This window comes from Lycium ferocissimum, chromosome 3, assembly GCF_029784015.1.
Source record: "Lycium ferocissimum isolate CSIRO_LF1 chromosome 3, AGI_CSIRO_Lferr_CH_V1, whole genome shotgun sequence".
NCBI lineage: Eukaryota > Viridiplantae > Streptophyta > Magnoliopsida > Solanales > Solanaceae > Lycium > Lycium ferocissimum.
The window spans coordinates 18,565,965-18,581,910 of NC_081344.1; the positions used below are offsets into that span (position 1 = coordinate 18,565,965).

Genomic DNA, 15,946 nt, shown 5'->3' on the forward strand with positions numbered 1-15,946 from the left:
CTTAATAAACAAACCAAACCAGATCGTTAATTTTTTTGAACGATTCTCAAGATAAGAGCCTCGCAATGGCAAATATGTTGAGAAATTCTGAAAGAAAAATTAGGAATCTCAAATTCGGGTTCTATACCTCTATTTCTTACTCTGTAGAAGCTTTCTTAGCCATTTCACTTGAATCTAAGAAAAAACAACCAAGAACAAACACTGATAATTAATTATTTAGAGTTGCATTACAGATTCAAACAAAAAAAAACTCCAAAAATATAGGTTAAATACACGGTGAAAATTAAAAATCAATATAGACTCTTACCTTTTTTGGGAATTAGATTTGAATCATGAGTGAAATTAATGAGTAGTTAATTAGAGATAACAAAAGGAAGTTGTAGAATTGTAAAACTGATTTGAAATTGGAGGAAATTAAGGGATATTGTGAATAATGGCGTGTATTTAGTGGGATAGGAGAGAGAGACGTTTTTGTTGGCTTAAATTTGGGGTGTGAAGTTATCGGATAGCGGTAAAAAAATGTAGCTATACGAAGTAAATATGTTATATTTTAGCTACTAAATATAATTATTGAAAAGTTTAGTTATGTTCCATAAATAGGTAATAATGGAACCTATGCCAAGTAAATTTTAAAAAAATTTGAACCAACCCGGTCCATATATACCCCTAACCATAAGTATGTTCAATCACAAACAGAATATTTTGCAATCATGCAGATTATGTACCTGACCCGAGTAGTATCGGTTAGAACAGAAGAAACAAAGATGTTAGAAGGCAAAAATAAATCTCAATATAAAACTTTAAGATAATCAGTGATCCAATGCATCAGTTACAGAGTCCGCAACTTAAATGACCCGAAAAGTGGTTGCAGGGACCAAAATAACGCAATTAAAAAAAAAAAGTTACCAAAGTAACCTTTGCGCACTAAATTAGTGTGCAATAGGAACAAACTGCAAATTTACAATTAAGTCCTATTACGCACTAAATTAGTGTGCAATAGAGGTTTTTTTTTTTTTTTTGGTACAATTTTAAAGTTTTGAAATTTCACGTTTTTTTTCATACTTTGTCCAAAGATTACTCATGTTTCAAAACGCTAATATCAATATTTTATATAGAACACGATATCTCTTTTAGGCCAGCATAATAATGTGCCTCATTACATCAAGTATGCGAAACGTAAGCGTTTGGATCGTCATTTTTAGAAATTCGTAAAGTGCCCCGAAGTAAGTTTTATTTGTCTGAATCTTTTTATCTAAAGGTCTAAGTGTTTTATTTTATAGCGCAGTTTTGATTTAAACATTATTAAAAAAAAAAATTTGAATAAGCAGTAAATTAATGTTTTATGCAAATCCCATAAATTTTTTATCCAGTAGACTTAAGTAGTTATAAAATAATATAAAATTATCAAATGATGAGTATAGGGAGAAAAAGTAGTTGTATATTGGTGAAACTTTAAATGGTCATAACTTTGCGCTCGAACGTCCGATTTAGGCGATTTTTTTTTAATTTTGCGTGTTTTTGCAAGATCTAGCCGCGCAAACCGCCACAACGCGGTTTGGTCGGGCCACTTTTTAGCAAAACCTCTTTTATCCCATTCAATTTGAATTTTGCCCCAAATTGGTGCAAAATTTTCATTTATCTTTAGTAAAAATCTAATGATAAAAATATATTTCAAGATGGTAATCCCGTGGTAATGATATTTTTGAATGTCAATTTCAAGGCTCGAAATTCAATTTATGAAAACAAGTTAGATAGCATTATACGAACATTATAAAAAATAAAAAGTGTCTACTTTGTAGCTTTCACCAACTTGGCTTAGTGGTTTAGCCATCTCTTTTTTTTTTTTTATCCCAACCACCAGGGATCAAACCTAGGTGGGAGCATTGAGAAAACAACTTGGGTGCATGATGTATGGTTTAAGTAAAAATTAAGTATATTTTTTGCGTATCTATTTCTTAATGATAAATATACTCTTTGTTATCGCTTATAACTAACTCGCGTGACATCCTAAACTAATTATAAATAAAACACTTAAACCTTTAGATAACAAGTTTCCAAACAAACAAAACTTACTTCGGGGCACTTTGCAACCCCTAAAACGACGATCCAAACGTTTACATATACTTGATGTATTGAGCCTACATTATTGTTCGCAGAAAAAGATATCAGGTTCTATATAAAATATTAATATTCCGGCTTTTTGAAACATGACTACGCTTTGGACAAAGTATGAAAAAAACGTAAAATTTCAAAACTTTAAAATTGTACCAAAAAAAAATATAACCCCTATTGCGCACTAAACTAGTGCGCAATAGGACTTAACTGTAAATTTGCAGTTTGGTCCTATTGCGCACTAAATTAGTGCGCAAAGGTTGCTTTGATAACTTTTTTTTTTTAATTGCGTTATTTTAATTCCTACAGCTACTTTTTGGGTCATTTAAGTTGCAGACTCATACTAGGTAAAGTTTTGTGCATATAATACATCGCGTCTGGTAAAAAGTAGAGTGTTTTTTAATGTATATTATATGTGTAATTTCATTTGTTTACACCGGCTAATTTTTTGGTTTTTGAATGCAGTTGGCTTTAATGCAATTAATTTTTGAATATTGGTACAGTTGAGTTTGTTGGTTTCTGAATGCAGTTTGATATGTACATACCTGCGGTTTGTTGGAGCAATTGTTTTTAGGTGTTTTTTATTCACAAATTGTATAACATATGCTAGTGTATGTAACAATATTTTTTGACTGAATTTGGGTTTCATTTTGCAGGAGTGGAATTATTATGTCCCACTGACTATTAAATTCCAAGTTCTCACTTGAGCTCACATATGAATGCGGAGATTGTGAATTTTTCAAGATCAACACTTAACGAAGTTCAGGTTAATATGCTTTGGCAAACAATTTTCGGGTACTTCTTGATATGCTAGAAGTCCGTGTCCAGAACCAAAGGATACGTTGCCTAGTATTTCATCTACCAACATTCAATTTCGGAGCGCAATTTTGACATTGATCAACTCCGAAATAGCATCGCCACATTATTGTGGAATTATGAAAGAGCTAAACAACAACAAGAATCTACAAGAAAAGGATCGTTTTTGGACATAAAAACTACTAATTATTTTGTAGATGTTGGTAAAAAAAGGTCATGTTATTTTGATTCTAATACACTTAATATAATTATGACGGAAATAAATGTCTTTTGTAGTCTCAATTGTCACTACTTTTTGTATTTACTCTATAACTTTTTAACAATCAGATTCATGAATACAGTTGTTTACATATCATATATATCTATGTAAAAGCAGGCCAAAGGCCCGCTGACGTGGCATCACAGAAATTCAAGGTTCGTATTTATCTATTTTTACAGATTTTTGAGGGGGAAAAAAATCAGGTCTGTATTTATCCTTTTTTTTTTTTACAGATTTTTGAGGGGAAAAAAATATCAAAAAAACACCTTGAAAACTAAACATCGGTAAGAACACACACCTCTTCGCTCTTTACACCCCCCAACAACTGCGGCCCAAGGTAACCGATTCTCTTTAAAATTGAAAACTCAGCCGTCGCTTTACATTTTTACCACCAACAGTCCCTTAATTCCCTTCTCTTCCTATTTCGCTCGCTTACAACCGGTTATGGCGTCTATTGACGGAAGCAAAGAGCCTCCATCTTGATACGAGTTATAGCTCTGATTGTACATTGAGCTAAGAAGATGGCACAAGGTGGTTAAGTTAGTTAATTAGGCCATTTAAATTACTTTGGGAATTGCCAGAATAGTCCCATTTAGCTTTAGTCGATAGTTCTCCTTTATTACACATTGACCCCTTAATTTCCTTTGTCTGTTATGGGACAAGCCCTGACAAGTTTGTTACTAATTCTGGTAAGGGTCAGTGAGGTAGGTGTTGGCATCATTTCCTTTTCCTATATAATGTAAGTATAGTTGTTTGAAAGGTAACGAGAAATATATCTATAATTTTGTCCTAGTTTTCCTTCTTCCTTAGCTATAGTTCTTCTTCTTTTTGTTCTTTAATTTTCAGAACCTGTATCAGTGGTATCAGAGCACTTTGCTGGTACTGTGGATCCATGGCAAGTGAAATGCAAAAGCTGATGAGTTTATTACAAAAAATGTCTACAGACATGGCAAGTTTCAATAGTCGTCAACAACAACTGGAAGCTAACCAAGAATAGACCATAAGGAATCAGGAAAGGACCCTTCGCGAGTTGAATGATGTTGTTGCTGGTGGAAGAAGACCGGAAAGAGATAAAAATCCGGTTGCCAGTGGGGGTTCGCTTTACTCTCCAAGCGACCCACCATTCGAATTTGGGGTTTGTCAACCCCCATGTCGGGAAGGCAAACAATACAGGTGAATCCAACCAACAATCAGTCCAGCACTCCTCAAATATTAGCTCCATTTCCAGCTGGTCCTTCTACTGCTAGTACACAAGCACAAGGTAACCCTAGCACCCCTATTTCGCAAACCCTTCCTAATTTGAGCTCAAATTTTCAATCTAATTATCCATCCCTTCCTTTTCAAACAAGCATGTCTCAAATCCCATATTCTCAATTTCCCCCTGCATCAATCTTACATTTTCCACCTATCCAGTTTCAATCCCCTATCCACCAGTATAGTATGCAACAACCCACCATTTCTTATGGTCAATCATCTCCATATCCGACCTATTATGCTCAAAACACTCAAATCCCTCAATCAATTTACCACCATACTCCATATGTAGCTCAAAATCCTTATCCTCAAAACCCCTATCCTCACCAGAACCCTCCAAATCATACTCACTATCCAGCTAACCAAACACATAACCAACCCAATTTTTCCAACCCTACTTTCACCAAATACACCAAAATTGAGTTCCCTAAATTTAATGGAGAGGATTTGAGGAATTGGCTCTACAAGGTGGAGCAGTTCTTCTCAGCTGAGGACATACCTACCCATCAAAGAATGAAGTTAGTAGCACTTTACTTTGATGGTGATGCGTACAATGGCATCAAGGGTATATGAGAAGCAGACCTAATATGCCACCCCCTTCTTGGGAAGAATATGTTTATGCCCTTGCTGATAGATTTGGAGCAGAGTATACAGACCCTATGACTGAGGTGATGAACATTAAGCACACTGGTACTGTGAAGGACAATCAGAAGGCTTTTGATAGTGTTATGACTAGGCTTAACATATCAGTGGAGCATGCTATAAGCATATTTCTGAACAACTTAAAACCAGAACTGAGCAATGCTGTTAAGATTGGAAATCCTACTTCCTTGCCACAAGCCTATCATTTGGCTAGGCTACATGAATCTAATTTTGATGCTCAGTGCAAAGCTATGAAGGGAACCCCTACTTTGGGTGGTCATTCCATTCCTAAGAACCCATCTGGATATTGCTTGACTAGGATGAACAGGAGTAATACAAATACTTTCAGGAAGCCTGTTACTGCTAGTTTTGACAGTAATAGGAGAAGAAGATTGACCTCAACTGAGATGGATGAGAAAAGGGCAAAGGGGCTATGTTTTTTCTGTGATGAGAAGTTTGTTCCTAGTCACAAATGCAAACCAAAAAGGCATTTGTATGCTATGGAAATTGAGGAATGTGAACCTGTAATATTTGAAGAACAAGTGGTAGAAGAGGAGAATCTTGAAGTACTAACAACTGAGGAGGAATCTATAGAGAGTTGTGAAATCTCTCTTCAAGCATTGAATGGGACAAGAGGCTATAAGACTTTGAAGATAGAAGGGTACACTAAACAGAAGCCCATTACTATCCTAATTGATTGTGGATCCACCCACAATTTTATCAATGAGAAGGCTGCTATCAGAATAGGGTGCAAATTCCACAAAATTCAACCACAAGATGTTTCTGTGGCTGATGGGAGAGTAATACAGTCTATGAGGGGAAGCAAAGAATCCAATTGGATGATACAAGGAGTCTTGTTCCAAGATGATTTCCTGGTGCTTCCAATAGGCAGTTGTGATGTTGTATTGGGTATCCAATGGCTTTGCAAGTTGGGTGACATCCAAATGAATTTTGGAAAACTGTTTATGCAATTTGTTTTTCAAGAGAAAACTGTAACTCTACAAGGAACTTATCCCTCATTTAAAACAGTAGAGCCAAAGGCACTGAACAAAATCTCTGTGGACAATGCTCAGATCTTCATGATCAAGGTCTGCAATGAAACATTAGATGAGGAAGTAAGTACACAAGGGGAAGGAGAGAAACCAGCTGAGGTGCAAACCTTACTGGAAGAATACAAAAATCTCTTTAATGATCCTAAGCAATTACCTCCATCTAGGGGAGTGTTTGATCACCACATTCCTTTAGTAAAGGGCAGTGCTCCTATTAACAACAGACCCTATAGATATTCACCTATACAAAAAGATGTCATAGAGAGGATGATTCAAGAAATGCTGAGTCAATGACTGATTCAATATAGTTCCAGTTCTTATGCATCCCCTATGGTTTTAGTAAGAAAGAAGGATGGAACATGGAGACTATGTGTAGACTATAGAGCTCTTAATAAGGTCACTGTGAAAGACAAATTCCCTATCCCTATCATAGAAGAGCTACTAGAGGAGTTGGGAGGATCACAAGTGTACTAAAAAATTGATCTAAGAGCTGGATAACACCATATGAGAATGGCACCTGAAGATATACAGAAAACTGCCTTTAAAACACACTCTGGGCATTATGAATACTTAGTAATGCCATTTGGCTTAACCAATGCCCCATCCAATTTTCAAGGATTAATGAATCACATTTTTCAGAGTGATTTAAGGAAATTCATTCTAGTTTTCTTTGATGACATCTTGGTTTTTAGTAAGAGCTTAGAGGAACATGTGCAACACTTGAAGATCACATTTGACTTACTGGTTCAACATCAACTTTTTGCCGAGGAAAGTAAATGTGTGTTTGCAGCTGAAAGAGTGGAATATCTTGGCCATTACATCTCAGCTAAAGGAGTGGAAACAGACCCCAAAAAAGTGGAAGCAATATAATCTTGGCCTGAACCAACAAACCTCAAACAACTTATAGGTTTTTTGGGTTTAGCAGGATATTACAGGAGGTTTATCAAAGGCTATGGGGTCATTAGCAAAACTTTTACTGATCTTTTGAGGAAGGATAATTTCAAATGATCTAGTAAGGCTACTGCAGCCTTCGAGAAACTAAAAAGTGTTTTGACATCAGCTCCTGTATTAAGATTACCAGATTTCTCCATCTCCATTGTAGTGGAGACTGATGCTTGTAGCATGGGAATTGGAGCAGTATTGATGCAACATGGGCAACCAATTGCTTACCTTAGTAAAGGGTTATCTCCTCAACATCAGACCCTCTCAGTGTATGATAAAGAGTTACTAGCTTTAGTTATGGCTGTTAATAAATAGAACCAATACTTGACCATCATACCTTTCATTGTGAAATCATATCAGAAGGCCCTTAAATTTCTTCTGGAACAAAAACTGCATACAGGATCTCAACTTAAGTGGATAAAAAAGTTAATGCAGTATGATTTCATCATTGAGTACAAGAAGAGAAGGGAAAATAAGGTAGCTGATGCTCTATCCATACTTCCATTGGTTGAATTTCTTTGCATTAACACTGTCCACTGTTAAGACAGACCTATTAACAATGATCGTGGAAAGTTGGTCATTAGACCCTGAGTTGACTGATTCTATACAAACTTTAAAGAAGGAGAAAACTGTAGTACAAGGTTACTCTTTTGTACATGAGCAGTTGAGAAGACATGGGAAACTGGTTGTGGGACCAAATGAGCAACTCAGGAAGGACATTGTTCAACTATGGCATGATTCACCATTTGGTGGCCACTCAGGAGTAGAACCTACGTACAGAAGGATAGCTGCTATTTTCTATTGGAAGGGACTGAGAGAATACATATAGGCTTACATCAAAACTTATGACATTTGTCAAAGACACAAGTATGATACAACCCCTTATCCAGGACTAATTTAGCCTCTCAAGTTGCCAGCAACAGATTGGAGCAGTATCAGCATGGACTTCATAGAGGGGTTACCCAAATCTCAAGGAAAAGCTGTCATTTGGGTTGTAGTGGACAGGTTAACTAAGTATGCACACTTCATAGGTCTCAGGCATCCTTATTCAGCCACAGACATTGCCAAACTGTTCTTGGATTATGTGTACAAATTACATGGATTGCCAGAGGATATTGTAAGTGATAGAGATCCAATCTTTACAAGCAAAATGTGGCAAGAATTGTTCTCTATGTTGGGGGTAACTCTTAATACTTCTATTGCATACCATCCCCAAAGTGATGGGCAAATGGAAGTGGTCAATAGGTGTTTGGAGACTTATCTCAGATGTTTCTGTTTTGATTCACAAACAGATTGGTTCACTTATCTAGCAGCAACAGAATGGTGGTACAACACTTCATTTCACTCTTCAATTTAGTCCACTCCTTATGAAGCATTGTATGGGCAACCCCCTCCTACACTTGCCATATGCAGCAGGTGATTCTGCTCTAGAGGAAGTTGATAGAAGCCTGCTAACCAAGAAATTTATACTGTAATTCTTTGAAATATCATTTGCAAAGGGCTCAACAAAGAATGATAGCACAAGCTAACAAGCATAGGTCTGACAGAAACTTCAAGGAAGGGGACTGGGTGTACTTAAAAATCCAGCCTTAGAGACAAGTTTCCATGTCTAGGAGTCACTTCACCAAACTATCTGCCAAGTATTATGGTCCATACCAAGTTATGGAGAAAGTTGGGCCACTAGCATATAGATCATCCCTTCCTTCTCAGCTTTTACTCCACCCTACCTTTCATGTGTCCCAATTGAAACAGTGCTATAAACTACCAAAAAATATTTCTCATCCTCTAGTAATTGATGTCTCCAGCCCTTATTGCCCTCAACCTCAGAAGATTTTAGAAAGGCGTATGATACAAAAAGGGAACAAAGCAGTGGCTCAAGTTCTAGTTCAATGGGATCAGTTGCCTCCTGATCAAGCTACATGGGAAGATTATCGAGCACTCAAGTTGAGATTTCCTTCATTCCTTCCTTGAGGGCAAGGAAGATTTTAACAAGGGGGATCTGATACGAGTTATAGCTCTGATTGTACATTGAGCTAAGAAAATGGCACAAGGTGGTTAAGTTAGTTAATTAGGGCATTTAAATTACTTTGGGAATTGCCAGAATAGTCCCATTTAGCTTTAGTCGATAGTTCTCTTTTATTACATATTGACCTCTTAATTTCCTTTGTCTGTTATGGGACAAGTCCTGACAAGTTTTTTACTAATTCTGGTAAAGGTCAGTGAGGTAGGTGTTGGCATCATTTCCTTTTCCTATATAATGTAAGTATAGCTGTTTGAAAGGTAATGAGAAATATATCTATAATTTTGTCCTAGTTTTCCTTCTTCCTTAGCTATAGTTCTTCTTCTTTTTCTTCTTTAATTTTCAGAACCTGTATCACATCTCTTCCCCTTTTTCTGCTTTTGTTTGATTCTTATTTCCCTCAAGGCTGCTTGCAATTTGGCTTATCCTTGCCCAATTTATGCAAGGAGTTACAGGTAAAATATCCTTCCCTGTTTATGTAGTTTAATTTCATATTTGGCTTTTGTGTGTGTTATTTTAACTTTCTCTTACTTAGGAGATCCAAAAGTATTTCCTTTGAGTCACATGTTTTCCATGTATGAAATTCTTTAGACCAGATCATGATAATTGTGTAGACTAGGAGACGAATACAGGTTTGGTATTATTTTTGTTTGCTCTTTCATCTAATAGTTTATATTTCTTTTCCTCTTTCATCTAATAGGTAAGGGTATACAAAGCAAACCGACAAACCGTCCCAAACCGATAAACCGAGTCAAATCGAGAAAAAAAACCCGACTAGTGGTTTGGTTTGACTTGGTTTGGTGTTGAAAAAAAACCCGACCATAATTGGTTTGGTTCGGTTTTAGCTACAAAAAGTCAAACCGAACCAAACCGACCCAACATTACATGTATTCGATTTTTTTTTTTTTTTTTTTGGTAATTAATTAAAGATTTTATTACCAGGGAAATAATATGTACAACCAAACCAGACCCTCTAAAACTGGACAGCCCCAGTTTTAGACTTAACAGAACATCAGCAACGCTTTGCAACAACTGCTACCTACTACCAACATATCACCTATACTATCTAGGAAGCTAGGGATAAAAATTGAGAGTGACCATCATTCTAGCCAGCCTAGGAAAGGTATTTGCTCGGCAGAGAACATCCTGTATAATTAGCCTCACAACTTGATCACCAGTCCTGGATGTCTTCTGAAAGATTCTGTTATTTCTGAGCTGCCAAATGTAGTAGACTGTGGCTGCCAACGCCATCCTATATACCTCTGCCTTAGAGCCCTTGTTTACAGCAAAGTTCGCTGCCCATTGCAGCTCATGATGCCAACTCATTGCCTGTCTAGTATATCCTTGCCATTTAAGAATTTTGCACCAGATATAAGAAGAGGCAGGACATTCAAAGAAGAGGTCTTTGAATTGATTCCTCCATAGCTTCGCATATTGGACATGTTTGGTCGTTGATCATGCCCCATTTTAGCAATCTATCCCTAGTATAAAGCTTACCTTGAATTACGAGATAGAGCACAAATACCCATCTAGGACAGCCAGCATTGTTGCATGTCAGTTTCCGCCACCAAACCTTTGGTAAGACACCCCTTAGCATGTTGTATGTGTGCCGCATGGAGTATGTGGGAGTATGCAGCAAGGTGTCGGGGGTCATACCTGCTTCGATTAGATACTTCCCGGCCTTGATAATCTTGTTAATCATCCAAGATGATTGTTTAGCCTCTGTTTCCCAAACTGGCCTATCTTTTATATAGTAAATATGCACCCACTTAATCCAAAGCTTGTCTTTTTTGAGGCATAAGTTCCAGTAGTGTTTAAGTATGGCAGCCCTATTCCATATCATGCAATCGGTAATGTTTAAGCCCCCCACAGTCTTAGGAAGACACAAAGTATCCCACGATATCATGGCCTTTCTTGAGATGTCCTTTCCGCCTGTCCATAAGTAGCTTCTGCAAGTTGCTACAATTTTTTCCAATACTTTCTTTGGTAGAATGAAGATTTGCGACCAAAATGACTGAATAGCCACCAATACTCGATTTTTAAAATATTTTATAAATAAAAATATTTATTTGTAATGTAATTTGTAAATATTTCCTAAATTTTTTCATAGTTTTTTGTCTTTTATCATATTATTTTAAGCTTGAACTTAGAATTTTGAATGCCAATAAGTTTTATATCCCATGGATGTTAGTAACTCAAACAAAGCCCAAATCAAAACCAACTCAACTAATGCTAACAAAATAAATTCAATTCTAACAGTAGGAATGACAGTAATGTTGGATGTCTATTCTTTAGTTTTGTATAATTAGTTTAGAGCGTAAAAATACATAGCTTAATTTTTTTCTTTGTCATGTAATTAATACTTATTAGCCGTACTTATTTTAACATAACTTAGTATTTAGATTAAAGTCATTTTCTTTATGGCTTATTAATTAGCAACATTTATTTTAACCGATTTTATTATCTTTTTTTGTTTAATATTTTAATAGGTTGTCATCACCCATCTCACATTTTGTGTTATTTACTTAAGAATCACCTTAGTTATATGGTTGTTTCTTACTAGGACTAAAGAAATAATTGAAGTAAAAGTCATATGTTTTGTATAAAGACTTTTTCAGAAAAAAACACGAAAAACCCGAATAACCCGAGAAAACTCGAAGTTGAAAAACCTGAATTTTATTGGTTTGGCTTGGTTTATAAATTTAAAAACCCAACGTGTTTGGTTTGGTTTGGTATTTGAAAAATTCGAACCAACCCGGTCCATGTACACCCCTACTAAGAGGTATCGCTCTGAAATATCTTTTTCTAGGCATCAAGCAGTTCAGATCTTTTACGGCACATGATTGACATATGGAATTTCATTTATATGTGATGAAGAATGTAGTGGTTTTTTTAATATCAACCATCCGAGTAAGAGCCTTACACAAGCCCTTATGAACAACTTGAAAATATTGTTAAATGCCTGAGAAATAACATGCTAAAATAGTTAGTCTATGATGTTAATTGATAAACCTGAATTTTATATCTGGTTAGCACCTTTATTATAATTGGCAAAGTTGTTGCATTAGGGAGTAGATAATATTAGCCACTTTCATTTGTTCTCAAGTGATGCATATGGTGCTTTAGTACTATATCAGGGCCTAAGAATGCAATTCACATGTATCAATATAAATTGGCTATTGCACAGCAGCGGGATTTACCCTGTGCGCACCACCCAAAGGGTAGCGGCTGCAGGTTCCTTAGTCATAAAAAAAAATATATATAAAATTTTGAGATCAAATTGGCTTGCGCACACAGTTTATGAATCGGATCTTCACTGTGCTGAGAATGTTACTCAACAACCAGATCATGGTACCTTTTCGCCCCTCTTCTGTATGGTTCAATAATTAATAGTACTTCAAAGTCTGATTAACAGTTTTTGTTTTTAAATTTGTGAGACAATATAAGGATGGGATAGGTGTTTAAATTGTGTTAATTATTTGATAATTTCTGTTTGAACGGAAGCTTATAATTAGGCATGTTTGTTTTAGTGTTTAGTTGATAGATGATAGATCATGTTCCTGTACCATCCACAAAGGGAATAAGAACCATGAATGAGAATTCTTAATTGTGATGCTTTGAAATATTGTCCTGCACTCCACAATACATTTGCATTTGGCAGTCACATTATGTGTTGCATCAATATGATGAGTTATGGGGTCAAGTCAAAAGTTACAATATACAACATAAAAGAGGGGTAGTAAAAGAGACAAAATCAAGTGTTTCTTGGTCATTCTGAAGAATGAAATGCAGGTGGATCTCCTCACTGTCACAACCATGTTTTAGACTTGAATTAATGATATAAATGGATCTAATAATCAAGGGTTAAACTGATTTTTGAGTATTGACGACAGTTGGTGCTTAGGGGGATCCCATTCATTCGGGTCTCTCTATATATGTTCCATTTTTTCTTTCTCCTCTCTATCCATTCCTTCTTTTGGATTTCTTTACGCTATTACTATTACTATTTTAATATTTGGTTTACATAGAAAGTTTGTTTGAGAGTGATGGATTGATGTTTTTGGCGCAGAATTATTAGTGCAATGAATTTATTTTGCAATTTAACCATTTTGTAAATTATCAATTCTCAGTTTCTTGGTTTCTTATAGGAAGTGAAAAGGAAAGAAGAGGTTTTAGACTTTTAGCAAGAGGTATTTGTCCACTGGTGTATTACTAATACGTTTAGAGCTCTTGAATTATATCAAAATTTTCTTCTATATATTAGGAGTATTTGATTTCTGATATTCCCTTTTCTTTGGCCAGCTGATATTGCTGAGGAAAGGAATTAGCCATCATTCTTCTTCATCATTCATTATGACAATTGCAAATGAAATCCATCTACAAAAGTTGCATGTAAGGAAGAAATGACGAAGATGAAAAGTACCATAACTTTCAAGTACCATAACTTTCAAAGGCCCGTATCGTCTATATTCCAACCGATCTCTCACCATTTCGGCACATGATATGTAACTTCACTTTTCCCGATTTGAAATTATTAGGGAAAAAATTGACAGTTAATAACAGTTTAGTGAAAATAAGTTAAGATACAGCTTTATATGGAAATGAATACAATGTTTGTAAACAAAGTTTATCGAGCTTGACAAGGATAGCAGAAGATGCAAATTTGTTCCATCACCTTTTAAATTTTAGCCAATAATAAATACACCAGAACTTTATTAAGAAAAAATATTGGTAACCGAAATTAATGACTTAATATTTGAAATCCCAATAAACTTTTTGTGGATAAATATTCCTAAGTCCTTATAGAATACTTCTCATGAGAAATGTTGTTTTTGTTGGTCGTAAGAGTCCTCTAGATTATGTTCGTACTAATGTCTTCATAACTGCAAGCTCTATAAGAAATCACGACCCTACAAGATTGTGGTGCTGCTTCCAAATATTGATGGCTTGAATTTTGTTTGAACATGCTCTTTTTACTTTTTAATTTTGTCGGGTCCGGGTTAAGTATTGTCTTGTAATTTTGCAAATTCTTAAATTTTGGTTTCTGAAACTATGTAGACTGAGATGTGATTTTTTGTGTAAATTTTTCTCCCTATTTTAATTTTGATCTGGGCAGAAGTAGTTGCGTTTTATGCTATTTATTGGGTTGTTATTGCAATTACATGAAGGTGTATGTAGCCTTTCTGCAATGTATGGGAAGTGTTGGAAGTCTTTCCTGAACTTGAAACAGTGCGACCACGAACCACTATTGATATTTTGGCACATGCTTTACACACAGAATTTCAGAAGGCCAATTTTCTTTTTTTCAACATTGCTAAAACATCTCTAAAGATAGAAGTAGAAGATGGGGAAGAGTTACTTTAAAGATAACAGATTGTTATCTTTTATCATGCAGGTTCTTTTGATGTGTGGCAGAACCAACCTGTCTTGAATACTTTCTAAAGATAAGTATTTCTCAGATTAATAATTCACATCATGAATGGATAGTCATGTGCTCTATCACCTTCCTTACAACTATGTTGGGTAGATGATACTTTTTGACTTAACATTCTTTTAGCAGCACATTTGTCGCAGTTATTAAGTTGTGCATGATATATCGTAGATTGTTAAGTTCAAGTTGCTGGCTTCGTATGATATCGCTAGTAAAAGAACTTATATCTTGTAGTTTACCTTTTTTGTATTCATTTGGCTATCTCATGGAGATGCTATACCCAGCATTCAGTGTTGTTTTTCAAACTTCACTCTTTAGACACTTTCCTATTGGAGGCTTGGAGCTCTAGACAAGGAATTTTTAATGATAAGAAAAGCAAGATTGTAAAAATCATAGATCCTCATAGAAGACATGTTGGAAAATACTCTGGAGTAAAAAAAAAAAAAAAAAAAAAACATGTTACAAAATACTAACCCTAAAGAACAAATACTTGAATTTCAAGACCAATATAATAGCTGCTTGGTAGATCATTTACCCTTTGGCATAGGCTTTTTGTAAAATGTTTTATGTATTGGAGCTTATAATTCCTTAGGCCTACTGATATTTCTATGCAGAATTGTTAGTTTTAGAGTAGGAAAAGGAAACATGAGTTTGATACATGAGGACTAATTTGAGTTGATGGTAATTTAATTTATCAAGTTTATGACAAAATTATGTATTTGTTAGTTCAACGGGATTGTGGTTGACTTGCTTCACTGTCTAGCAGATATTGTTTTTTCTGTGTGGCGAATTCGAGAATTGCACGGAGAAAAAAAACACAAAAATAGCTTTGAAATAGAAACAGAAGCAAAGCATGAGAAGAAGAAAATTGAAATGGTTGCTTTAGAAGAGGAGGAGAATGTTGTATTGCAATTTCAAGACTGATCATTTGCAGGGCAATGTCTTGCCCAATCTACATAGAACCTGAATGTGATTTCTCACATAACATGTTACTTTCTTCTGTAATTAAGTTACATTGAATCAATTTAGTGAATGTACTAGCTTATTTGCAAAGTGTATGCCTTTTTGAAAAAGATTAATTTGTAAGATCATCTATTTTTTAATCTATCTCTGCTTACTATTGCATAACTTCTACCTCATTGGTGTTCTTTCCTCCCATTTGTTTTCTTGGATTAGTTCTGTGATATCTATGTATGATGTATGTAATATGTGATAAGCAAGAATTTTCACTAAAGGGTTTCAAAATATAGGGAAGTAAATACACAAACAATTCAACGGGATTCAACAACTACTACATATGCATAAAAAGTAATTTTAACTTTATATATACAGCGTAATTTTCTCCCGAAGGGGGTTCGGATGAATCCCCTTTGCTCCACCTGGCTGCGTCCTGAATGTAACTGTGCATATATGGGTCACTT

General features: G+C 35.3%; 1 protein-coding gene and 1 long non-coding RNA gene across 2 annotated transcripts in view; both read left to right on the top strand.

Moving 5' to 3' along the window:
- Nucleotides 1-15,946, top strand: part of LOC132049952 (uncharacterized) — a 35,184-nt gene that overhangs the window by 12,087 nt on the left and 7,151 nt on the right. The gene's annotated exons all lie outside the window — the stretch shown is intronic.
- LOC132049951 (uncharacterized) lies at nucleotides 9,458-15,453 on the top strand. The gene is made up of 4 exons (XR_009413194.1): nucleotides 9,458-9,794; nucleotides 11,877-12,004; nucleotides 13,243-13,599; nucleotides 14,490-15,453. It is a non-coding gene; the product is annotated as an uncharacterized LOC132049951 (long non-coding RNA).